At 42.6% G+C, this 27,454-nt stretch overlaps 1 protein-coding gene across 12 annotated transcripts in view; it reads left to right on the top strand.

The window, feature by feature from the left end:
* Positions 1-27,454, top strand: part of ATXN1 (ataxin 1) — a 230,610-nt gene that overhangs the window by 48,138 nt on the left and 155,018 nt on the right. For 8 of the 12 annotated variants that reach the window (XM_075083973.1, XM_075083981.1, XM_075083975.1 and 5 more), the window contains one exon: positions 14,297-14,420. The exons of the other annotated variants lie outside the window; for them this stretch is intronic. The gene's annotated coding sequence lies outside the window, so the exon portion shown is untranslated. The remainder of the gene's footprint in view (positions 1-14,296; positions 14,421-27,454) is intronic. 12 annotated transcript variants of the gene reach the window in all.

The following is a 27,454-nucleotide window of genomic DNA, read 5'->3' as shown; positions in this document are numbered from 1 at the left end:
GCTGTGTTTTGAGGACCCTGATTCAACAAGCACTTCAACCATAGTCAAGCTCCACTGAAGATAACAGAAATTAATCATGTGCTTAACTGGTTTGCTGAACCAGATCTTTAATTTCTACTTCTTGGGTTGTGCATAAAACCTGTTTCTTAGTTTGTCTTAAACATCCCAAAATTTTGTGGGTGTACGTGTGCGTGCATGCACATGCATACATCCACGAATACAGGTGAGCTACACTGGAGCAATATGAACTAATGGAAAACAGCTATAAAGTTTACTGTTTCTTTCCGTTTTCAATCCAGCAACTTTTGTTTCCTGTGTTACGCTCTGATAACACTCCATTTTAGTATTTTCTATACTAGGGAAGTCAGTAATCAAGTTCTGGTGTGTAGTAACTAGTACTGTATGACCAGCTGTAATGTCCACAGCTATGGCTGTGATGAATTTGAGTCATAGCATTCCTCCACTGAGTTTTCGGTGGGGTTTAGCTTCTCTACCAGAGCTGAAGATGTGTCCTTTTTCATTTTACAGCCTGTGGGCATGGGTTTTTACTGTGACCTAGTACCAGCTACTATACCATGCAGCTGTTACCAAGTAACATAACTAATCTGAGCCTCTTCGTAAAAAGAATTTGGGATTTGGGGGCATGGGGGTTGCAATTTTGCACGTGTAGCTGCCGTGCCCTGATTTGGGAAAAAGAGAAAGGAAGAAAACCCCCAAACCCTGAAGGTTTATAGGAATTCTAATTAGTAAGCCCTAGCAAAATGTCTTCAAAGTACTCAGCAGTATGAGATCTGAAAAAAAGAGCTAGATATTTGTAAAAAGATCAAACAGATACAAATACCTTAAGAAAAGAAATCACTGATGTAAATTAAGTCAATGCTTTATACTGGTACAAAAGTATTATAAAAAATTAAATACTCCCACTTTCTAAGGTGGCATTTTTATCTAAGGCTCTGATGACATGTATAAACCACTCAGGTTTCAGTCTTGTGGGTTATATTGTCACCAGAAGCTCTGACTAATAATACAGTAAAGTCTTACAAATGACAGTTGGATATAGTGTGACTCTAAATGACTTTTTTTGTTGTTTGTTAAGAAAAAAAGAAGAAAGAAAGTGCAATGCTTACTGACTAATTGGACTTAGTAGGAAGTGTTATCCTGGATTTAATTTGGGTGGCCGTATTATATATCACAGATGTGGAATCTAAAACCCAGTGACAAAGCTGATAATCCCTGAGGTGTAAGAGTCTTGAAGCTGGTGTAGAGAAAGACATACAAAACATGCCGGCAGCTCTCCTCCACACAAAATTAGAATGATTGTCATTTTTGCAGGGAACACCATGGGAATCAGAATTAGAGACATCCACTCCTCTTCAGTTTGAGAGCTGAAGAGATGGCGGCTGCAGTTTCTATGCAGCTTTAGCCCGCTAGAGCTGTATAAATAGATTGTTGGTGCCGTGCAGATCTGTGCGGGACCAATCGCTGTTCCCTTCTACATCACGAGGAGATGCAGAAGAGCAGTCCTCTTTGCGGCTACCAGTATTGTGCCGCTCATACTGAATAGTTAGGTTGGGACTTCTAAGGGCAGCAAGGCTCGCTCAGATGATGCTCTCCGCTCTGAAGGAGTCAGGCCTGAGGCTTATGCAGATTTAGGCTGATGTTTTAAAGCCTCATTTGGGTCTTAAATGGGACATGGCATTTGTGCTAGCTTTCTGAATGAGTTGCAGCCTTGGGTGAATCCAGTATCATGTGAATCAAGATAGTATATCTTGTCAACAGAGAGGAAATGAGCTGTTTAGCATCAGGGCAATTGTTTAATTGTGTTATGATAGATACATGAAACTGGAAATAAGTACTGAGCAGCGTGAATTTTATACATGCACTGGAATTTCTTAGTTTTCTTCTTGCTAGTTTGCTACAAGTATTATTGGCAGTTTTGTATAAAGAGGGGCTTTGCCCTAAGCATGATAGGGGAGGTAGAAATGAGGATGAATGTGAAAGTTTAAGGGTAGACTTCGCAAGGTGATTAAGCTACCTGTCTGTCTTGGTGGTTGTATGGCAAATTATGTTAAGCCATCACAATCCAAAAGAGTTGGATCTTGCTCTTGGCGGTCAAGAGTAACACCCTGGATGTACATTTCTGCCCACATGTGAAGGACTAAATCCTCAGTGTTCCTCTGTGTGAGGAGCATAAGTTCAAAAGCAAACTGGAGATGAGAGAAGGAATTACAGTAGGTTTTAACATAGGATTGGGGCCCAATAACTTCTTGGCATAGTTGCCCAACTCTGGGGCATGACTCTTAAGGTAGCATTGTTATACATGTAGGAAAGTGTGCATCCTCCTTCCTCTGCAAGCAATTCTCTCTTACCTTGCCTGCAGAGCGAAACTGGAGGGACATGGCTCTGCTCACTGGCCACAGGAATAGAGCCAGTCCAAGCTTTGTTCTTCAGAGCATGAGCTGTTTTATCACCCCAGTTTTCTTTCAAGATCGGTAAAGATTGGGTAGTCTTGTGCTCTGCTGACACTTGGGGCTGGGTTGTGCCTGCCTTGGTGCACTGCGTGAGCTTGTGGAGTTGTGTAATTGCAAGTTTACTGTCATACAACGAATGACTGATGGGATAATTTGTATTTTCAAAGTACATGAGCAGCTCAACCTAATCAGGTGGTGTGGTAAATATTTCCAGGAGATAAAAACAAAGTATTAGGGCACAGAGCAGAGTTATAAACTTCCTTTAATGAGCTACATATTGTTTGATCATGTTTTTTCATATACATGAGCTTCTGCATGCCAAATTCTAGTAATAATTGGCAGCTACTTCACAGTCCTGGAGAAATAATATTACAAATACTGGAAACAGTTAAAATGAGTTGATGTGTCAGTTTGCCTTTCAGACTACTGTGACTAACAGGTGATTAGTACAAATAGTAGAAGGCCCATTTATCCTTCTTCTTGCTCCTGGAAATACAAAGAGAGGGAGAGCTGGGGGAGGAGAGGGGACATGTGCAGCTTCTCCAGACAGTTAACAGCGGTGCTGCTGACTGGCTCGGATTACAGTTCTGGCTGTGCAGGTGTTTAATTTGCAAATATGAGCAGTCCTGCTCACTTACTGAAGCCCCTGAGGTTAAGCACATAAATGGTTTGGGGCCTGAAAGAGCCTCATTGGCTCATTCTGGAGCGTTTGCAGCAAAACCTTAGGATGCAGGAAAACCCCCAAATTACAAGTCTTTTCTCTCTTCCAGTGGGTGGCTCATGATGTTGATGGGATATGAGGTGGATGGAATCCATGTTTGCTTGTTCATGTATGCCAGTAATCTTCAACGTTCCAAAAAGATGCAACAAGTTAAAATATCTCATGTTTTTGTGTGCAGATCGGCTGCCATCATTTTTCAAAGACACAGATTTTAAATAGCAAATGTTGATTTAAGGGACTTTTAAAGGTATGTGGGAAGCATTTCTGAAAAAATACTCAGATGAGAGTGAAGGTTGTGCTTTGTTTTTTTTTAATCATTTCTTCTGTAGTACAAACGTGTCAATGCTTTTGAAAATCACACTCATTGGAACTTGGGAGATCAGGAGGAACAGTTCACTCACAATGAAGAACAGTTTGTTTTTAACGATAATGAGAAGATCCTGGTAATAACTGCGAAAAGGCCTAGGAATGTAGTGCATTCACGGGTGGATGAAATCTTTCTGTCGAGTTTGAATGTCTTTCTGAAATGCTACGCTGCAGATTTTTGGACTTGATGCTACTCAGTCATATGCAATGGAAGGATGATTCCCACTACGGAGGGGTTTCTAGGCTTAAATTGTATGGCCTGTCATAGGGTTTAGCATAAGACCAAAGGAGCATAATGGTCCTTACTGACTTTCAAAATTTTTTAATTTTTGCTTAAAGCCTTAAATTGATTAATCTATTTTTTATTACATTTAAATATATACCTCTATCTTGAGGCGTCTGTATTTTAGCATAAAATATGAATCCAGGGTCTGGTGAAAGGAGGTGTGTTTGTAGCTTTTTAGACATTGCTCTGCTTTTTTTAAAGCAATTGTGTAATTGCTTTAGTAATATACCAGTGTTTAGTAATATACCAGTTACTGAAAGTGGGATGTTGTCTGTTTTGCCCATTTGAAAGTCGTACAGTTGGTTTCCTTGCAAACCTCGGTCATCCTGCAGAGACTGGCTGAAGGGTTACTTTCATTTTCTGCAGGATGGTGGTGATGGGAAAGTTACGTGGTGTTGTAGTCGCTAGTGTAGACTCCAAAGAGAAACCCTATGTGTAAGATTGAGGAATGCTGGAAAAGACAGTACAATATTAAAATTCACAGTGGTTGGTGCTGGAAATTGAAACTGTTGAGTGCTGGCTTTGTCATGACAAATACTTGCAGGTTGAAAGCAATTTCATCCTAGGTCTGAATAAATGCTGAAGAGATTAGACTGCACTGCAGCCCACGTTAGTACATGTGTGTGTATGTAAAGAGGTACAATATCCTAAATAAATTAGAGGTTTGGGTTTTTTTTCTGTTTACAAACTCTGTTCACCAAAATTAATAAGATATATGTAGCCATATGCAGCATTGTGAATGTTCCATAAATGTAGCTTTGTTCCTGACATTGTCAGTATTTATCTTATATTATGAATCACATTAAGGAAAAATACCTTGTTTTGATCTGCCAGGGGAAAAACCCTTTCTCTGTCTCATCTCTCCCCCAAAACCCCAGACACCTACTTGTCCTGTGTCATCTGAAGCAGAGTTGAATCTGTTATCTGTATCTAAATCTACAGATACACTTTTCCTGTCTTGCATAGGAACAAAATGTTGTCCCACTTTCTGTAGTTGCAATGTGGTAATATCACAAACAAGTTACAGTAGTAGACTGAGTGTGTTAAAGAAATGGAAGAGAGGAAATATTACAATTTAATCCCCCAGAAAAATATACCTAATATTATTCATAAGCAGAATGCAATTCACAGTAAGTAAAAGTAAATCTGTGTTTCAAACCAGCATAAGTGAAATAAACCTCCGCAGGCAAGGCTATGCTTGGATTTGATACTAAATGAATCTTGCGGAACTGGTACTGCCGTTCTGAGTTTTAACATCAGATCTATTTGTTTACCTTTCTTGCCAGTCCAACATCGTTTTTCATGGGCCAAGACTGATATTTTAGTTTGCTTTCTTTCTGGAGGGTGCTATCTCTCTCAGCTCCCTGGAGTAATGTTGGAATCCACTGACCAGCTCCAGTGAAATTTAACAGACAGGTTGAGATCATGAAGTCCTTGAACTCCTAGCTGTTCTATGAAACAGGCAGTTGGATATAGGTCAACGACAGAAATTAATGACCTTTCTGAAGGAAAGGCTTGCCCGTGTTATCACAGATGTGAGAGCGCAACGAAGCACAAGCCATTGTGAGTGCTCGCAGCGCAGTGCTAGCTTTCGTCAGAGCATGCGTCTTACGGTGCATGGGGTCACCTACTTGCGAGAGACAAAGCCACAAGAAACCAGCCTTCATGGACTCTGCTGCTTATGGGACTACTTGGTCTTTTAAGGAGGGAGAATATCCTAACTCCCTTTACTTCTCCCACACTTTCCTCATAAATGTAGTATTTTTACGTTCCCAGCCTTCCTCTGCTCTAAACCAACAGCATGTTCACTCTTGTTTCCCGTGTTCTGCAGGAGTCAAATTGAGTCCAAGAGAGACAAACAAAGTGACGTGTCTAAGGCTATGCAGGAGGCATAACACGGTGCTGGCCTGTGCAGCTTTGCTGGGAGATTAGAGCCCAGCCTAAGGAACCACTCGCCTTTTCTGTCATGTGTGTAGAGTCACTAGTGAATGTGGTTTAAATCCACATATCAATTAATAGAAGTCCTAGACCTTCTCAGAAGGCTCTCGAAAATGCAAGATGTGGAGTTAGGCACAAAGGTCTGCTGTCTTAAAAATTAACCACACTAGAAACCATGTCTCTGGCTGATTTAATACGTAGGAACAATTACCTTTGAAGGAGACAAACACAGATCCACAATGCTTTGAAGAGAGAGGCCAAACAGCACGATAACAGTTGTGACAAGGCCCAGCTTCCCCTGCTGACTTCACCCTTTTCATTCATGAAAATGGACAGTAGTGGTGAAGTGAGACTGTGGATTTTACACGTACTTCCTCCACACTTGAGCATTCTGCTCACAGTGAGCTCGGAGTCCTCTACTGTGTGGAGGGCCAGTGGAAGGCACATGAAGGAACAGAAGAGCTTTCAAGAAGTATTTGAGTACCAGGAAAGCATTTCACTCAGCCTTGGCCAGGTGCTCAGCACAGTGGTCAATGTCATTCCTGCTCACAAATTTTTGTTTAACAAAAGTTGAACAGATGGAGCAATGAGGTTTAGTTGATTTCCTGCACTGGGAACGCAGGGAGGTTTCCATCACCAGGTATTTCTTAGCAACTTCCAGTGAAACTCTTGAGCGTTATGCTCGTTAGTGCTACGGACAAAGAGTTTATGAGGAAAAGATCCTTCTCCCCTTACTGATAATGTTTTCAACAGAAGTGGTGGATTGAGTAGACAGGCGTCTTCTAGCCAGTGGCCTGCAGACCTCCATGTAGCCTGCAAAGCTCTGTAGGCTCAGCAGGTACTTCTTAATAGGTGGCAAAAGGTGGAGAAAGTTAGATGTCATCTCTCCTGGTTTTGGCTGGGATAGGGTTAATTTTCTTCCTAGTAGCTGGTATAGTGCTGTGTTTTTGATTTAGTATGAGAATAATGTGATACCACACTGATGTTTTAGTTGTTGCTAAGTAGTGCTCATACTAAGTCAAGGACTTTTCAGCTTCTCATGCTCCTACTGACTGAGAAGGATGGAGATGCACAAGAAGCTGGGAGGGGGCACAGCCAGGACAGCTGACCCAAACTGCCCAAAGAGATATTCCATACCATATGACATCACACTTAGTATATAAACTAGGGGAGAGCTGGCCAGGATGCCGCTGCTCAGGGGCAGGCTGTGCATCAGTGGGTTGGTGGTGAGCGGTTGTTTTTCATTTGCATCGCTTGCCTTTCTTGGGTTTAATTTATTTATCTTTTTGTTACTTTCCTATTTATTACTACTACTATTAATAATAAATTTCAATTATTAAACTGTTCGTATCTGAACCCATGAGTGTTCTCACTTTTAATCTTCCAATTCTCTCCCCCATCCCACCAGGGAGGTAGGGGGAGTGAGCGACTAGCTGTGTGGTGCTTAGCTGCTGGCTGGGCTAAACCACAACATCATGTCCTAGGGTTCTTAGCCTTTCATGCACGAAAAAGGTGCAATGACTCTTTTGTTACTTGAATTAGGTATGAAAAATTCCAAGATTTATGGGGACTTTTTAACGACATTTGAAAAGAGAACATAAGATCCACTGTAAGAAAAGAATACCAGAGGATATTTGACATAAGCTCAGATGACAACATAGTCACCTTTAAAAAGCACTATTGCCTAAATTTTTCTGCTGGCTGTTTTTACAGCTAATGCCTAAAGTTTATTATTTTTCATGGGATTTAGTAGGGGAAAGGTAGTACTTTTTTCTGTCTTTTTATCCAGTTTGTTTTACTTTTTCCCTTCTGTAGCCATTCTTTACTATTTTGGTGCAAGACAAAGAGGAAATATTTTGAAGAGTAGAACAACTTCTAAAACTACAGAAATTAGGTTAGTTATTGTAGCTGAAACTACTTTGATCTAGTCTCTCTTCTCGACATTGTTCATTCAAGATGCTCTGGCTGCTGTCGCTCTTACACTGTTGCAGTGTTACATTAGAATATAAAAATATCATAATCTTATTCGGTGTCATAAAGATGAATGACAGCAGAATATTTGGTTTTTATTATGCCTACATTAGCAAGTAATGTGGACCAACTGGGGAGTATCTATATAGTGAAAAACTTGGCACTGGGATCCTGAGGGTCACAGCAGGCACATTTCAGGGTTGCTTTTACTTCTGAGCAGTCTGGTGCTGGTAACTTCATGCTCTGGAGAAGATGATGCTTCTCGTTTAGTTCCTCCTGAGAGGGATTCAGTTCATGTGCTCCAGGACCACCCCACAATGCCACCAAAAGCCCAGGCAGGATGGATTATCTGGAGACTTGCTTCAAAAGCTACGTGCCTGATCTGAACAAAAGCAGTAAGGTAGCTGTGCTCTATAGGGACCTTGTGGGATGAAGGGATGGGAAGAAAGGCATATTTCAGCCATCTGGTCTTGTAGTTGCACCAGTTAGTAAAACACATTTCATAATTTTTCTTTCTTAATGTTCTTTCTTCCCTTTTCTTTGTAGTTATTACTGAAAGGGGAAGGTTGGTGTGAGTAGGCCTCAGAGAAGGAAGGCTGTTTTGAGAAGTTAGAAAGAAGAAATCTACCAAAAGAAGGATCGTATCTTCTTTAAGGAGCTTATACAATGCCAAGTGCATGTCAGATGCTTAACCAGTAATGACCCATGTCTAGCAGTTTGTACTTGACTTGCTGACAGGAGTATGTACCACTGGGAACAGTTCTCACGCTCTTATATTAAAGAGGGTGGCCAGGTACTGCACTGAACTGACACTGTTGGTCATTGTAGGACACTGGCTGGGCATCCTTTCTTTAAAGGTGTGTAGGTTCTTTTTGGGATGTGTCCTGAGGCAGAGAAGGAACATATGGTATGGTGAGATGTAATGTCATATTATTGCTAGGATGACTTGGAAAAATATATGATGTTACCTAAGAGAGTAGGTGTGAGAGCCAGTCTGGCAGATGTGACAGTCCTGCTTTCTGGATCTGACAGTTGGCAGCCCAAAGAGCCTACTAGCAAACCCAGTACTTGCTGGAGTACTTATATTATGATTTGTGCTGAAGAAAAGGAAGTAGAAGTAGAGACGACAGAAACAGTAGTACAGTGTTCTTTTTTTTTTTTTTTTTTTAAAAAAGGGAAAGTCTGGACAAGTAGATGTACACAAAAGCTTCATCTTTCTCAGTGTCCTGTCTCTCCTTGATTGAATGAGTAAATTTGGTTTTGTAGCCAACCAACTCACTGAATCCAGGCAGAGGACAACATTTGTTCCTTTGCCTGGAAGTTTTTAGTTGCTGGCCAAGCTGCTGGCATAGTCTTGCTGATCTCAGAAAGAAAGACCAAACTACAGTGGTGCTGAGCTGGTTGTGGCTTAGTCAGATTTCTGTTCTAAAAAAAGCTTATGGTCAGGCCTCCAAAATTTCCTGCAACAAAGGTCACCACAGATTTCTGCTGAAGCATCCTGTACTCTGTGGCACTGGAGATATGGAAGTGTATAAGGAATATTAATTGTTTAATCTTTCCATATAGCAGCAAACAGCTACATCTCAAAATCCAACCTCATGTAGCTAGAAAGTAGATGAGCAGAGTAAGTAAAGCAGGAAGTAATAGGAAAAAATACCAGACTCATCTGTCCCAAAGAACGTGAAATTTCTTCTTTTTTCTAGAGCCCTTCATTTCAAGAATCCAGAATGTATCCGGGCATGGCAAATCACGCCATACTTGATTTTCTTAACATCTATTTCTAAACTAGAAAGTGCCCTTTAGCCGAGAGACACATGCATCTGTTGCTTTTCATGGGCAAAACATTGAAGTTTTACAAACGGGTATTACTGTCCAGACCAGCTTGGCCAGTGAAGAGGGTGGTGGATGGTATTTGGCTCTTCATCCATTGGCACTGGTGGTTTTCAGAAGCTGGGAGCCGAGGAGGGCTGCGCCTTGGTGAGCGCAGGCAGTCGTACGGCAGGGTCACCTGCCACAGGATGAGGCCGCAGGCCAGTCTCTCTGGCCGCAGGTCAGTCTCTCTCAGGCTTTCGTGCTGTGCTCAGATGCCGGGATAAGGAGGCACTTACAGAGGGTGCCAGGGAGACTCTGAGGGCAGCACCTGGTGAGGCTGGGGCAACTACAACTTGCAAAGAGCTGACACCCCTCTGGGTAAGTGGGAGAGCATGGCTCTGTGTCACCTTTTCATGATAAACAGGCTGTGTCAAGGCACACAGGTGGTGAGTGAGGGCCGGCAGCCCTGCCCCCCAGAATCACGCAGTAAAGTCACTCTCGGCTGTTAAGAAAAGACAGGGCTTTATGGTGATCGTGCTTATGAGCAGAAGGCAAGAAAAAGTGTAAATATCAAGTGGGGACACGTGCCTGAGCCTGCCAGATCCCAGGCAGAGGCAAGGGAGGGCTGCAGGCCTGTTTCTGTGAGACTGGGAAAAAGAGTCCTTGTCTCTGTAACAGGAGGTGCTCAGAGGGCCTGTTGCCACTGTTTTTTCATCCTTCATAGCTAGTCCCCAAATGAGATTGTATTTTAGCAGTCCACTTTTCTCTGATCTGGCCTTGGCTCCATCCTGTCATGTGTGATAGTTCCATGGTGGTTTTGCCACCCAGAACTTCTTGCCCTGGGGACGGCAGGGGAGGCTGGCAGTCCTGCCTGTTGCCTAGGCTCTGAGGTAGACAAGCTTGCCCAAATCCAAAAATATGAGCCGAGTCTTTCTCTGTAGTTTGTCCTGGGGTTTTGTTTCTTTCTTTACTTGATCCTTTGTTTCCACTGCCATGTTTTTTCATTGGTTTTGACCAGAGTCAAGTCATGCTAACACAGCGAGCGTACAAGTTGACTAGAATGGGAAATCAGCTCGGTCTGTTCGGCTCCACTGGCTCTTTGAGAGAGGCACCACTGCAAAATTAAGGAAGGCTGAGGGGAAAAGAGGGGTCCTACTGGTGGCATTTTGTCAGGCTGCCACTCTTGTGATATTTGAGGTTTTCCTAAGGTCTGAGGCTGCCAAAGCAAGGGGTATTGTCTGTCTTGGCTTCCACTGAAAAGCAAAATATTTCTGCCTTCTGAGTGTCTACCAGCACAGCACCTGTTGCGTTCCTGTGGCTCTGAAGCCAGAAGGCAGAGGCTGTGATTTTTGTCCAGTCTTGTAGCTTTTGAGGAAAGTACCACGTTCTGGGGAGATGTCATTTAATTCTTGGGGGGGTTAGCAGTACAGCTGCTATAGCAGTACAGATATGCTGCTGTTTTTAGGGGACCCTGGCCAAATTCAGCTTCTTTGCAGCTGGTAGGGTTAACACTGTGTGTATGGGAGGAGGAAGGGGGATTTGTACTTCAGAGTGGGCCTTTATTTGGCTCTGCTGGGGGCTAGAGAAGGCAAGCACCTCCTCATTTATTGCCCTGGGAAGAATGAAAGAGCTGACAAAATACTCCTTTAATATGTTTGAAGCTGCAGTCATTTCTCCAGAAGGGGGAGAGTGGAGTAGTTGAATGCTGGAAGGAATGTGCTTAATTTAGGACTGTCCTTCCTTCCTGATGCGAGCCAGACACTACAGAGAAAAATCAAGACATTTAGAAATGGGCTGTCAAATCTACTCGCCTGTATTTTTGCAAAGTCCAGCATATCTGACTGTCGAGTGAGGCTTTGCATGAGTGACTGTATTAAGAGTTCACAGTGGGATTTGATACCATTCAGGTTACATAGCAAATACCATAAATGCACAGAGGTACGAGCCCTGAGTGGATGGTGCCTGCAGGAAGAGCACACGTGTGTATGGCAGGCCTGCTGCTGATTTCTGATCGTGAAATTTGGCTCACAGTATCATGATGTAGCAAAAAAACCCAAACAAACAAACAGGTGGGCAGAACCAGTTTAAAGTACTTCTGTTACACTAAATTTTTATGGTTTTATCCTGTGCTATATAAATTGTTACCCTTCTTTTTAGAAAACTTAAAAATTTCCTCCACACAGTTAAATCTCTTTTCATTTGGCAAACCTTGATTTGCTGCTTCTCTTTCTGTAAGGATCAGATGGATAATGGAAGCTGTACAGCAAATTAATGTATGCTACTCGAGATAGTAAAATGCGGGGCTACAATAGGCCTTTTTTCAGCAGCTGTAAAGCTGTTGTGTGACTACAGTGAATCCATTCAGTCTTCCCCACGCTTGCTGGGAGCACCCAGGAGAAGGGAGTTGTACTAGTGAAAGGACTATCCAGCAAAACAGTTTGAGGGACATGTTGATGACTCACTCCTCATTTTGGTTTACAGGGTCTTTTTCTGTGGATGTGAAGTTTAAGCCTCACATGAATTAAAAGATATATAACTTTGTCTGTGTTACCAGATTATCCACTAAGCCAGCATGGGTGCTGTGTTCCCTCTGAGCCCTCTGAAATGGGGCGAAACTGTTCTCTTTGCTGTAGAGGAAGGGGAAACTGAGGCACAGGAAAATTGGGGTTAAGTGACAATGTGCATTAGGAGCCAAACTCCCATACTTCAGTTGCACTGTAAAAGCTCAAGTGTCATTCAGAGCTATTTCAGCCCTTCAGGAAGCATCACATAGCATTTGCGCATAGGTCATACAAAAAGCCAAAAAGGAAGATAGCTGGGAATCTGTCCCTCAAACAACTTTATTTGTATCTATAAACAGAGCATTAAAAATATAAGTATGTAAGTGAGAACAGGAGGTTTTTATGCTGATTTTGATCTTAAAATAGAATCCACAGCCACCTTGTATTTGAGTCAGTTAAAAAAAAATGAGAGGCAGAACCGAGTTGGTTCAGCGGGGTGACACTCCGTAAAATAATCCCTTTAGCGCTTTTTCTTAAATTAAGAGTGGTTTCTAGGTGGCATGAGTCACGGACAGCGTCCTCATTTCACTTTGAACTTCCAGCCTTCTCTGGGTTTGTGTCACAGCTTTAGAGGGCTTTGTCCTCTTCCTGCAAGTCTGTAGACTTGGCTGTTGCAACTTTTACTCACGTTGAGTGAGAGCAGGCTCCTTGAAGCAAGCAGCGACACCACGAAAGCGAGAATAAGATGGTGGAGTGGGGGAGCAGGGTAATTTATACAGAGTATTTCGGATTTGTTAGTACCGTAAGCAGCTTTGGGGAGTGGTGCCATAGGCACAGCCTCTGTGCAGGTGTCAAAGGAAGCCCACTTTCCCCCTTACTTGTGTCTGAGTTTTGGGTTGTTTTCTCCAGGGGTGTGTGTGGGAATAAACTGTGGTGTAGAAAGCTGTACTTCCTGAATTTCAGACTGCTTTTGGAAAAGTTGTATTTTCTGAAGTACGTACAGCCACAGAAGGCTGTGGATAACGTCTCCCTTTCTTAACTAAAAGCAATGGAAAATATTATTCAGAGCTGTCTGTCTGTCCTAGCTGAGGAAGAAAACCAAAGCAGTCTGTCTTATGTGCATGCAAGGTCAAATCCTCCTGTTTGTCATGTTGTGGAAGTTTGTTGGCTTTAACGGGGATAGTCATAGGTGTAGCCTCGAGAATGGTTTGTCTTTTAGGCTTTTTACAGAGCAAGAATGAATACGATTGTTGGTCCTAAAAATTGTTTGTAGAGAAGTAACTGGATGCCTGTAATCTGGAGGGGCCGTGCAAATGAAAAAGTGTGATCTCGGGGGAAAGTGAACTCTGCACTGGCTGGCAGCATTTGCTTCTCATAGCCAAGGGATTTTCCTGCTGACAGAGCCTGGTTTGCAGGCTTACGTACCCAGCCGGCTCCTGGCCTGCCTTGCTGCAGGTACGGGAGAGGGAGGAGGGTGAAAGGGGGGGCGGTGAGAAAGCGGTCTGGTAGCAGCACTCACTGAAAATTGAAAACCCTTCAGCCCTTTTTTGGTGATAGTGCAGAATGTCAAAGTTGATTGTATTAGAGACCTGCCAGTTTCTCTTACTCATTTGCTTCTTGCTTAGTTGCTCCTCCTCCCTTCCTTTATTGTCAGCTGGGCTGGGTTTTGTAGTGCTAATGCTGCATTGCTTCTCCAGCACGGCTACTACTTCCCCCACGCCGTTACTACAGAAATACTACAGTAACTCAGCGAAGGTTTAGGGAGTTGGCCATATATATGTATTATTGGTGGTAGCAACAGTAGTAGTAATAAAACCGCGGATTGCTCTCCCGTGTAACAGTTTGATACTTTGCATAATGATGTTTCTTCTGATTTGTATCTCTGGGCTTTCTTCCCTTTTCACCTTCGTGAATTTGTGGAGTCTGGTATATACTGGATTGTGCTTTAAATGAATACTGTGTAGTGTGCTACCTTGTAGATATTAAAAGTAACGTGGTTTTGAGAGGTCTAAAATAGTGGGGGTTTTGTGTTTGTTTGTTTGGTTGTTTTTTTTTAAAGTTCAGCCCACAGAAGAGTGTTCATGCTGCTTCTGCTGGGGGGAGTTATCACGCTTGCTTTAAGTAATGAAAGGTACATTGGAGAAAGGTCAGGGATTTCCCCTGAGCCACCCACCAATCGCTTGAAATGACATTTTCATTCTGAGTGTTTATTGTTTTGTTTTTGTTTAAGAACCTGGAACACAGGGAAAGAGTTTTAATGCAAAACATCAGAAAAGAAAGGCTGCAACATCTCCTGAGAGAGGGGGAAAAAAGGAGATTTACAGTTGCATCTTGAAACACTCATATGATTTGAGGTAAGTGATTGGAGAGTCTTGTCATAAGTTACAGTTAGTTTGTAATTAAATTAATCAATATTTACCTCAGAGTGTTGTGATATTTCTATTGAAGGCAATAAAAACAGATGGGAGAGGAAGGGAGAGAACTTTAATGGCAAACCCAGAAACAGTAGTAAAAATACATAATGCACTTATCTTTTTGAAAATGGGCCCCATGAGGTCCAACCCCATGAACACACAATCAGTCTAACATTTATAAGGGTTAAACCGTGTTTAAATCAATGAGGCTGTTCTCCCTGAAAGTTAGGCATGTGCCTAAATATTTCCAAGTTTGAAATCTATATCATATGGGAGCTCTGCAGAAGAAATCTATTGAAGAATACAGAACCCACAGCCAGGCAAACATGTATATAGTTCTCTTACTGTCAGTGATAATGTCATGAGTAATCTGATTTTACAGCATTCTTAAGATGTATTTTTGTATTAAATACATGTTTCCCATTTTTATGTTTAAACACCTCATTGAAGTACCAAACTTCTTAACAGAGCCTATAAATTGTGCACCAGCTATTGCTTCATCAGTGTGTCTTTGAACAAGCGGAGTTAAAAGTATAAAGAAAATAATGTCCCCTTTCATAACTAGAGTTGCAAATTGCACTTGGGTATTTGAATAGCAGCTGAACTAAGAGTTCCCTGACTGAGGCTGAATTGTGTTGTCCTGAGTTCTTAATTTTTTTTAATAAAGACAATAGTGAGTCACAGGGAAAAGCTCACCTTTTCCTTCTAGTCTTCATTTTTTTTTAAATTTCTCATTAGAAAAGAATGACCTCTGAGTCTTTTTTTTTTTTTCTAGTAAAGAGGAAATGTTACAGCTGTAAAACTTTTAACCACTGAAAATGCTGCATAAATGAAAACTAAACCCACCAGCCTCTTTTTTAAATTAAAATTTCAAGTTATTCACTCTGTTCTGCCCCACGAGTGTGCTGAGGAGACAAAATGACTGTAAGAAACCTGCAGAATCAAAAAGACCCACATAACTCAGAAGAAGCAGAGGATACAACCCTACAAATGTGCAGAATATCAGAACTCTTTGGCTGGTGGCATTTCAAGACGTTTGTTGCTTACCAGGTTTCTGAAGAGAGGAGAGCATAGCCAGCCCCTGGTGATTGCTCTGTATTTGCTTTGTAGGAATAGAGCTATTAAGTTTCTTTTGAAATCAACAGGCTCGCTGCGGGGAGCTGAATATTTCCTTTCTGGTCAGTGGACAAGAGCCATTGCTTGGGAAATTGTAATAGTCCCGTAGGCATTTGTACTGATTTATACAAAAAGCTTGAAACTTTTGCAAATTGGCATAGCCAGCTCCTTTTTACGTGTAGGTCTTGCGTTAGGGACTGTGAGCCCAGACAGGAATACAAGACTCTTTCAGTGGGAGTCTGAGGTGATTTTTGTAGTTGTGAAATGAGGTATCAATGCAAATCTGTTTCAAACTGCTGCTGTAGAGCCTTTAGGGGCTCCGGTTCTTACCCTCCCTTCTCTCTCCCATCCTGCTGCTCAGGTGGGGAAATGCCTTGCTCTCTGGAGCGAGCCCTGTTTCAGGCACAGGGTGACAGTCCTGGCCAAACCAGTGAGAGAGGGAGAAGTGCACTGCAGTGACCCATGTGTGATTGCTCTAAAGCCCACCTTTGCTTTATGTCCATCCCACTCTCCTGGTGGCAAGCATTCCTCCTCAGCTCTGCAGAGCATTAATCAAAATACTTTTATTCCTTTCTTTTTTTCTTTGACGTCAGATCAGGATAACATGCATGATTTTCCTTTCACAGCTGCCTTCTTGTTACTCTCTGAGGAAGTGCACACAGAAGTTCAGGGCTAAAGTATCTTTGTAGCATCTGTGTGGCCTTTACAATCATTTGATCAGCTCTGTGTTGCAGTCACAAAATCATTGAATCTTTTTTAGTTGTCTTTGTATTGGAGAGCGTAGGAGCTCATTGGCAGAGTATTAAAGAAAGGGAAGTTCTTTGGTAGCAAAAGATGTGTTTTTAAGATATATTAAATTGTACCGCTACTCCTGCCCTTTCTTTTTTTCAGCACGTGAAGAAATAATGGTCCCTTTTGTGTGCCTGGAGAAGGTCCCGTGGTGTGTGCTAGGGAGTTATGTGGGTGCTGAGCTGAGCAGGCAGAAGGATCGACTTTCTCCTGCCTTGTATTTTTCACTGGGGGTGAATACAGGAGACTGAGCCTGCCCAGATTAAACACATGCTGCCTGAGTTTTTTGCCTTTCTGTGCTCTTCTTTCAGCTGTCAGCGTGCCATCTTCAGATGGCAGTGATCAGTCACAAATTGTCCCCCATCCATGCTCCTCAGCTCTCCTAAGCCATTAGTTTCATGGAGCTCTTCAACAAAGATGGCACCAGTTCGATTTTTTTTTCTTTTCTTTTCTTCTTTCTTCCCTCTAGCTAATGGAAAAAGAGTTTGTTTGTTTGTGTTTTTCCCCTCAAGTCAGCTGCATTAGTTCCCAAAGCAACTTGTGTTAAGTGGAAATGAGGCTTTGATAGTATGTTTGCTTGCTGGACTAGCTTTTCCCCCCTGTATATGGATCTTTTCAATGGGGTGCCTCTATTGTGAATCAGTAAGAAAGTGCACATGCTGCCAGGCATATAATACAGTTCATTTGTTTCTGTAAATGTGTGTGAGCCTTTGTAAAGGCGAGGTGGTGGGGACAGAGAATGGAGACCTTTGCTGTGGAAGCCAGGAGGGTGCAGTGGCACAGGCCAGGGCACCATTGCAGTGGGACGTGGCTGTACCTGTGCTGCTGCCGACATGCCCGTTCTGCTCAGCTCTGGTGGGCATTACCTGGGACTCACATCGCTTAGCATGTCACATGAAAGTGGATGAAATTTATGCAGCCATTGACTATGCTGGCTGTAAACCGCATAAGGCAAAATGTTTGAAAGCTGTAGTATTTCCAATACTTTCCTTAAACCACGTGCACTGGCTTTCCAAAAGAGTGATGTAAATACGAACCATGCCAGTGCTATGCTTCCTCGCTGTGAGGCTATTTATTATAAAGGACGTATGGTGTAAGTCATTTTAGTATGGAGTAGATAAGAACTTGAACCAAAGCCTTGGATCCAAGCCCACCAGCAGCTTTGCAAAAGGCAGGATCCAGATCTGAAGTCAGTGGTTCACACAGTTGCTAGTAGAGAGTGGTTTTAACTTGCTTCATAAAATGGGAGTAGCCAGAAGGTTTAAATAGACGCTTTTAAACAAGTTCTTGCCTTTTTCTCACCCACCGTTGTCCTCTGATTTAGAAGGTTACTGTGAAAGCACACCAGCCGTTTTTTCCAAGCCACTGTGGCTGGGACACACCAACACAGGGAATGGAGAGGGGCCTTTGCAGTGGGATTACTGTTATACAGCCATATGCTTTTTATCCAGAGAAGTTTTTCTTCTGAGAAGTTAGACCTCCCTTCTGGATGAAGGTCTCTGGAGTCACAGCATAGGCTTTGGAGGTAGGACCTTGAAGTTTCACAGACACCAAGAAACAGTTGATGAGCCTGGCATGGTGCAAACCAGGCCACAGTGGCTGGACTCCCCACCTCTAAAAGCCCTCTCTCATGATACTATAGCTGAATTACAGGTGTGAAAAATTACAGCATTGTAGACAAGAAATTCATAAAGCCTAAACTTTTCTTTCCTTGCTAGATACAGGACTCTGTTCTTACTCTCCCCCTTCTCCTTTGTTCTCGGACACAACATTTTTAGGGCTTTTCAGTCTCTACCTATGCATTTACTAGAGAGGCACCTGGTTATGTGTTACTTTACACACCTGTACATACGTCAGAGTCTCAAATCCAGCACCCAGAGACTTTATATGGATTTGCAGCACTCCTTGCGGGGGTTTGAATCCATAAGACAATGAATGACCTATGAGGATACAAAAATGCAGTATTTCAATCTACTGTGTATATTAATGCAGTTTATTGCATATATATACTATGGTTCCCTTTGTGTTTGGCAGGCGAAAGCTGGTATGGGAAAGACGGTAAGTGCTGGTGAACTGGGAAGTATTTAGTATGGCAGTTAATTTGCTCCCTCCTAAAAACATCTTTCTGGGTGGCAGTACAAAAAACAGTTTTCATAGTGATTCGAACATCTCTAAAAGACACTGCCCAAACAGCTGATGTTTTGTATTTCAATCTTAGTTTCAGACTTGTCACTGTGGGGAGATGCCAGATACCTGAGGCGGCACTGATAGCTGAGGCAAAGCTCAGGCTTTGCAGTTTTGCCTGGAGAAGCTGTACTGTTTGCAGCCTGTATAGGAAACATGGGTTAGAAATAAGTATCTTTCATTCAGTCTCCTTCTCTGCTAACCTCACTGTTCAGGGTTCTGCATTTCTTTTCCTCTGGTTGCTAGTTCTGCAAGTGCATAAAGTTTGTAGAAAACATGTGGCTCCTTAGCTGGTGTTTTTTCATGATCCATGTAGAAACCAAATGTGATAGGTGTTATCTCTACAAATGATGAGCTAGAACTACTGATTTGTGTGCTGTGTGTGACAGTGAGCAGGCAGACTTAATTGTAACTTTTTGTGTTTTTCTGTTTGCCCTGGTGGGACTGTGCTCTGTGCTGGCGGTCCGTGGATAGAGCGGTTGGGAAGAACATTGCCAATAAACTTGTGTGCATGTTGTCTCCTGTTTTGCTCATATGTAGTGGAGCGACTATTTGGGGAGGCGAATGGTGGCGTTTGTAACAGCAGCATATACCAGTTGATGCTTGGGAGCCTCTTGCTAGCCCACTGTTAAAACATATTGGCAGAGTGTTAGAGGGGGCTGGGTGACGCGGGGATTAGTGCAGAGGAGCTGGAATGGGGAGGATTTTATTGAATCCAAGATACTGTGAAAATGCAAATTTGGCTGAAAGCATGTTACGGCAAAAGCCCAAATGCAGAGCGGGCAGTGCGCTTCCCCTCTGCTAGAGGGCTTGGCAGCTGGAGCCCATATGGGAGCCCTTTGCTGCTGAGCAGCGGTCCTTTGTGCCCTGACAGGGGGGAGCCGTGGGTGCGAGGAGAAGCTGTCCCGAGGGCTCATGGACCCCGTGGCCCGCCCACCCTCTGCATCAGGGAGTCCTCCAGCAGCTGGCCACCCTCTCCTCCTCTGGCTCTCCGTGGCATGGTTGCTGTGGGCAGGGTGCTGCAGCTGCTTTGTTTGGAATGATAATATTTTACGCTGTTACTGTGGAATACTGCAGTATTTTTTTGTAATTACGGGCTGCGTGCCAGTAATGTACAATAACATTTTGCTCTTACTGCGCTGTTGCTACTGTAGGCATTCGTTCCAATTTGGGCTGCATTTGCAGTACATGGTATTTTTTTTTTCTAGACTCCGCTCTTTATCTATTGTGGATATTTTTGGATTATTCATTTCTACCCACGTCTGTCCATACAAATCTATCTCAGAAAGTACTTCAGAGAGTGGCAGTCTCTGTTGAACAAGCAATTGTTGTGGCTTTCACAGAATTGCGTTCTTGTGAAAGTATGAGGCAAGAATGAGATGAAAATGAAGATGAAAATTGCTTTGTAAGTTTAAAAACGGCCATGGTTTTAAAAATGTTTGAGGCAGATAAGAGGCTAAACCTTTCTTTGACTGATGGTAAGCGTATTTAGTGCTAAAGTCCTCGTCTCTACCGAGCTGTAGGTGGCTGAAACCTCTGGGATGGCAGAATCTGGGAGGCATTTACCATTGTCAGAGCCTGTAACGCTTCTCTGCAGTTTTGGTTTTAGCTATTAATTTTTAAAAATTTTATTTCCAGAGGAAAGTAATCGTAACTTGGAAGGTGGTCAGTAGTGTTCATGCCAATGATTGTTTATTAATGTTGTCATGGTCTGGAGATGAAATTTTTGTGAAAGGGAAATTAAAGTCCTAGACATCAGTTCACAGCTAGTCGGCCTGCACACAGTTTGTTTCTGGAAGGTAGAGGCTGAGTCCAAAAGGAGACGAATTAATTTGTTTTCTGGTAAATACAGAATAAAATACAATGTGTGTACAAAAAGGATTGCACTTTCCTCACGTGTAATTTTAGTGTCCTTTTACTGTGCTGACTCACCAAACTACTTCAGTTTCAGTCTGCATTTGGTTTAAATTACCTCAGAGGCCTATATTTGTACGCTGCTCTGTAAAGTACTTCTTGTCTGCAATCCAGATTTTTTTTCTTTGGTTTTTTGGGTTTGGTTTTGTTTTGTTTTGTTCAGCATTTCAACTGGCTTGTCTTTTTTCATTTTCCAGGTCTCTGTTTTACTAACATTTGAAACCAATCACTCTGTGTGCCTGCTTGGGCCCTGCAATAGGCAAAAGCCATGTTGCAGCAGCAGATAGACCAAGGAGTGGATCACTCTTTCTGCGTTTTCATTAGATTACCTAAACCACTATGCATAAATATTGCTTTACGTACAATACAGCAGCATGATTATCTCACTGCATTGACGGAACAGTGCTGGAAGTGAATATGATTCTTCTTCTATTGCATCTTTAATGAGCTACAATTAAAAGTAGTCTGTTGGCATGCCAGAATGGATACGTTAATCTCAGAACTTTATTGAAGCCATTTTGGCCATTAGACATAGTTGGCATCACGTTGTTCTGAAAACCTTAAGAATTAAGCAGCAGAAAGTCTGCTATACTAGGTGAAAGTTAACTGGCTAGTAAAATCTGTTGACTAAAAAGATTCAGGTCTGTACTGAGTGCAAAAGCCTGCTTTTAATCTGTCTTTGAGGGTGAATTTTTTACTATATAGTAAAAGCAACCACTCTGAAAAGCAGCAGGTTTCTACACAGCTCCAAATAGGTCCCAGGTCTCTTGACACCTGTGGCAGCAAGTCTGAGTCACAGATGGCACAAAGCTGTGAAGCCTAATACTCTCAGTATTCAAAAGCACACCTACGTAGGAGTTTAATTTCAAGTGCCTCTTTTAGTTCAGTGTCGTGTTCCCCCCCCCCCCCCCCCACCTAACAAAATTTAAGAGTCATTCTTAGAATTTTGCGGAGAAAAATTTTCCTCAGCATTTGTGGCTTTGTGAAGGATTGACATCACTTAGACATCAGAAAATAGCGCTGTCAATTTTAGCTTGACGGCATTCCATTCTCTCCTCCAAAAACCTGATGAATAACAATAAATGAGTCAAAGATTTCTTGGAAATTTTTTTTTTCTCCCCCTTCCCTGCCTTGTGCAATTCCATTGCCATTTTTAGCATGGAGGGCAGTTCTCCAAAGAACGTCTGTGTGCTTGAACTGTGATTTCTTGAAAATTCAGAAAAAAATCGAGTTGTGTCAGATGACAGAAATCGTATGTTTCTATGCATTTTGTTAATGTTACATGGGCTTTATTGAAGAATCCACAGTAAAAGGCAGGAGGCGTTTGATAGAGAGGTGTTGCATCTCTGCTTCAGCAGCATGGAGATGGCCCTATCATGCTGCTTAGTTATTCTGTGATGAATTTTTGCGTAATTATTTTCTGTGTTCTATCAGTGGTGCTCAGGGAAGTTGCCTGACAAAACACATTATCAGTGGGTTTGGGAGACTTGGACCAGGTTGAAGCACTTGTTGAACCACAGCATCCTTCTGTCTTTGCCTCAGTTTTCTGTGTGGAAAAACAAGGATTAAGTCTCTGAGGTATTTTAGCAGGATGTTGAGAGTAGAAATACTAAGGACAGAAAATCGTGCTGGTACTACTGTTGCCTAACTGATGTGGTATGTTTAAGATAAGCAGTGTTGTCAGCTGTTCTTGGCAAAATCACTGGGGTTATGATGAGTGAAATTTTTAACTCTGAGTATTGGGGTTTTTTTAACTGCAGTAGTGGCCTGTATCAGGCATATTCTGACATGTCAGAACGAATGCATGAAGTATGAAGCTGTACAAAGCTGCTGAAATGAAATGTGAGGGGGAAACAGGTTAAAGTGATTGCAAAGGGAGGATCTGTACATTTTTCTTCTGCAATAGATAGCTTGTATTTTCTTTAAATTTGGCCAAAAAAAAAAAAAAGATAAAAAATGCAAGTGTCCCCTTAAGAGCTGCTGTGTCAAATTTGAAGAACGATTTGAATTCAGTCATTAAAGTGTGAAATGGAGGGATTTTAGTTCTGCTTTAAATTATGCATCTCAAATTAACCTTAGCAGCAGAGTCTCTGCTGACGCCCCCGTAATGACACATTATTGGTACTAATGGCTTCTTTGTGACTTGAGATACAAACAGACATCCTAGACAGAAACATTTCGGCTTTGAACTAAATAAGACACACGGCATGCATTTCCACCATGGGTTTCTAGTCACAAAGCCCTGCTCTCCTGGTGTCTGGTGCTCATGAAGTCTTCGTTCCAGCTTCCATGCACAGCTCCTCGTCCTGGCAGGCGAAGGCAGCTGAGTAAAAACCTGCTTCGCAAGCCTGGAGGAGCAGGAGAGTAATAAATTTGGAGTAAGCCTGGAGCCCGGCCAGACATGGAACATTGTTGGGAACCAGGACAAAGACTGTGGGCAGTGGAGGGGAGGAGGAACTTCCAGCAGATGATAATCTCAGGAGGAAAAGGACCCAAAATTGCGAGGGAAACGGAGAAGAGATGCCAGGACTTAAGGAGGAAATTGCTAAATAAGGGAGGGGTGAGAGTAATAAATAATATAAGTAGTTGTGGTTTGTTAACCCTGTATGTGCCCTGCTGACGTGAAAAGAGGCTGTATTTTTGGAGCTCTGTGCAATTAAGTTTTCCTTCTGAAGCTTACCGTCATTGTTTGAATGAGAATTTCACTCATGGGTTTTGCAGCTTTCTATGTACTACTGGTGTCTCTCCTGGCATGAGAGTCAGAGTTACTGCCCGCGCGTAGCTACTGGGCGGGCAGCCTGAACGTGGCTGTGAATGAGTGAGAATGGCATAGCCTGGGGAGCTGCATACAGAAGATGCATGGAGTTTTACGTGTTGATGAAAAAGGAGGAGTGACTTGGCAAGGCAGGCCCAGAATTTAGACCCTGGCTTCTCTTCCCAAAGATATTCACTAGCTCATTGTTTTATCCTCATTTTCTCGGTGGGATGTCAAGAGGTGGGATATTGGCTCCCTCCCCTTTCAAGCTGCAGCTCTGGGAGTTTGCTTGTTAGTTACAGTAGGAGTGGTGGAGAGGGGCTCCTGCCCCGTGGTTGTGTTGTGTGGTCTGTTAAAGGCTGTGCGAGATTGCGTGACTTTCTGTATGGGTCTGCTCTCAGCAGACAGTAAGTAATCTTGCAGTATTCTGAATCCAGAGCAGGACAGCATTTGAGTATGTAGAATCAAATACAAAAACGTATTCAGATGCCTCCTTTGTATTCCTCAGAGGGACCCAAGACTGTTTGTTTTTTTTTTTAAAGTAGATACACTATATGTCACATTTACCAATGCATTAGAGATATTTGTATGAATAATTAAAACACTATTTAGGACTGCCACAGTAATAGAACAGAAGATGTTTTGTCATTTTTCTTTTCTGCTACTTTTTGTTGATTGATGAATTCATTGATTTCTTCCATTAATTTAGAGTAGGTATCCTAAACATTATTGCAAATTAGCAAGGCTCTGCTTTATGTTAATAAGCTGTTGAGAGTGCTAATGGAATGAAAGGAAGTCAGAATTCAATACTAAAGGTCTGAAAAATTGAGGCCTAGAATGCATATCTAGGTTTGTAAAATAAGACGCTTTGTCCTAATTGTTAATTCGAAAATATTAATTTGATATTAATTATGAATAGCCTAATAGCACATCAGAAATAATGGAAAATAAAGGCAACAAGCTACCTCAGATTCTCCACTGTGTTTGTAGTTAACCTTAAGCTGGTTGGAGTCAGTGGGAATATGTTGTGTGAATTGGAGGACAGGACTTCACCATTAACGAGACAGCAGTCCTTCTGAAACCATGAATGGAAAAATTAATAAACTTCTGAAACTGAGGTCTGAAAAACCCAGACAGGTGTGATTCAAGAGGCCTGAAGCAGGAATTGTATTAATTTGGCACGGATATGCACACAAAATCTTTTCATATTTCTTAGCTCAAATTTCCTCTATGTTTTTGATTTTTCCTTATTACTTACATTTAACTCATTAACCTGTTTCCTCATATTTTTTCCTACCTTCAGAAATACCTGTTTTATGAATATGCTATGATATACGTTAAGTATGAACACTTAAAAATTGTTAGGTCAGTGTTGTTGGGATCCTTTTTTAGGACTGTGTTTCTCTGTTTTCCAGCTACAATGGACAATTAGTCGTAACACTTGAATTTGTAGAATATTTTTTGTTTGGTACTATTGTTTTAGCCATGCTTGGAATATGCTTTTTCATATGGATTTTTGGGCCCAGTTTTGGTTGCAATAACATGACTGGTACTGAATGATACTTAATCCATCCAGTTGTGTTATCTTCTATGTGTTTGTGACATGTCATGTCTGATCGTGTGCAACGACCTTCTCCTCCTTGTGCATCTTGCTGTGTGCTCTGAGTTTATTTGTCATTGTACACATTATTAACAGCACGGGAACTGTAATCGATGACAAAAAGAACATAAAGTACAGTGGGTGCTCAGGATGCATTTATTCTTTGTCTTTTATTGTTTGGTTTGGATGTGGTGCGAGTTGGGTGTGTTTTGTGGTTTGTTGGTTGGGTTTTTTTTGTTGGTTTTTTTTTTTTGTTTAGCTGAGTGTTTTTTCTTTCCCGTTGATGAACAATGGGAGGGGAGCAGTGCTGTCAATCAAGGCCTCTGCTCATTCCCACGAGCCTTGTGCTAATAACAATAGATACTCACTTCTTACCTAGCATTTTTCCAAGGCTTTGCAAGCAGGAGCTCATCCCTTGTAGTGTGATGCCCAAACTTTACTGGGGATAGAGAGTTAGTCTGGCTGTACATGCGGCCACTTAGTATTCTATCTTTTAGCCCTGATTCTAGGGAATGGATACTGCTCCGGGCTTGATTTAAGGTGCCTTGCTCTGTTGCCGTAATACAAAGTGAACTATAAAAGTGGTCTGCTGTGCAGGGGGTTGTAGAATAGCTGTCTCAATATGGAAAGTGATGTATGGAATTGTTCCACTTACCGTTGTTACATGTAACACCTACAATAGCTGTAAATGAAGGATATTAGAGGGGAAAGAAATCACATTATTTCAGTTGGTTTACTTTGTGCATACTTGACAGCCCTCTGTGTATAGTCAGTTTCATAATTTCCTGGGATAGTCAGATTTCTCTTTATTTGTGTGGCTCTTTCTCTCAGCAATAGGGGAAAGAAAATACATTAAGGATCAGAAAATGTGGCTGTAAAGCCAGGAAAAATTGTCAGTAACCTCAAGAAGAGATCTAAGTATATGGAACTGCTTTTGACTCATCTTCCAAAAGCAACTCAATTCCGGAATAACGGTGCCCTTTTGGGCTACATTTCAAGGCAGTGTGATTGTACTCAGACAGGAATTACAAGGATCGATAGCAAGCCCAACACATCCTTTCTTTTCATGACAGGTTTGCTGATTGCCACCAGAGCAATGGCAGTGCACTGGTCAGCATAAAGACCAGAAGCAGTAATCATGGATTTTTGTCTCCATCACAGCATGCATTTAGGGTTATGCTGTTTGTCGTGCTGTGTTTGCATCCATACCCCATGGGGAGGGAGAGTTCCCTGTTCACCTTCCCCTCTCTTACACTTCCACCTTGAGTTGGGGATGGGCAGTTTAGTGTCTTTCCAGGGCCAGAGGAGGGCAGGGAGAGCGTGCCTAGCCAAAAAGATAAGAGCATAGGTCATTTTGAGATACCAGTGTTTTACATGGTGTAGTTTTTTTCTGCATATCCTGCTTAGGAACTAATAGGGAGCAAGATTTAACCTGTGTGTGTACCAGGAGCCCTTCTGCCTCAGGGCTGTGGTGGAGCTGTGTGCAGGGTTTCTTTTCACTGAGGGAAGGCCCCGTGCTTTTGCTGTGTTTTGGCAGCTTGGCATAGCAACGAGTCAGTAACCTGTGTGTGTGGTGGTGGGGTTCTTTTTTGTTTGTTTGTTTTTTGGTTTGGTTTTTTTTCATCTGCCTTCCTCGGTTAACTGAAGCTCTGTGACTTTTTAACCTGCTGTCCATAGGCCCTTGTTTTACAAGCTCGTTAAGGTGGCTGGGATGGCAACGGGCAGCAGTCCTGCCCCTCCCTGTGGGTACTCATTAGATGGCTTCCTTGTGCTGACATGAGCATTGTGTAGTTGAGCTCTGAGCCAGGTCTGGGAAAGGAGCCAAGTAAAAAATAATCCCACCTACCCCACCACCCCTCAAAAAAAAAAAAAATAGTAGTATGTTTTCAGCAGGATCTCTTCCTGGATCTAGCTAACCATCGTTCTCACATTGGCCTGGAAAGCATGAGGGTTTGTACAGGCACGGGGGCAGGTGGGGATGAGCAGCCGGGGTGAGCTGGTCAGGGATGCTGGTGGCAGGGACGCTGCCTGCTCACGTGGCGTCCGGCTGAGAAAACGGGGCTCTCGTGAGCGTGCTGCCTGTCTTTCCTCAAGCCTGTCAGCCCAGCTGCACTTCCAGTAACTTCCAAAGCTGTGGCAGTTTATGGCTAAACCTGAAAGGCAGTGCTTGAGAGTGTTGACTGCTTGAGCTCAGTGATACATGGTGGCCGGTAGACGGACCCAAATCAACTCTCCCCAGTGATAAAACATTAGCAGGGGCTCAGCTGCTGACCTCCTTAGGCCTCCTCTTGAGGCACAGTCCCTCTGTCCCAGTTTGGGTTGAGTCGTGTCCATTTTGCAAAGGGTCTACTGTTGAACAGTTGAGAGGAGAGGAGTGCAAAGAGCTCTCTGGGGTGACTCTTCATTTCAAGGGACAGGGACAATCCATTTCCTTAGTCCTGACTGTCAGGGGGGTCTCCACTTCCAGTTGTGGTGTAGTTTTTTGTTTGTTTTCTGTGTTGGTGTTTTTAATTCCCTTTAGGAATCAAAATTTCTGGAAGCTAGGAAAGCTGGGAGGTGAGACTTCCTTCAGTTTTTGTTTGGTTGGCCAGCTATTTAACCCTGAAGTCAAACAAG

This window comes from Phalacrocorax aristotelis, chromosome 2, assembly GCF_949628215.1.
Source record: "Phalacrocorax aristotelis chromosome 2, bGulAri2.1, whole genome shotgun sequence".
Classification (NCBI taxonomy): domain Eukaryota; kingdom Metazoa; phylum Chordata; class Aves; order Suliformes; family Phalacrocoracidae; genus Phalacrocorax; species Phalacrocorax aristotelis.
The sequence above is the reverse complement of the archived record's forward strand: the minus strand, read 5'-3'. Positions and strand labels throughout refer to the sequence as shown.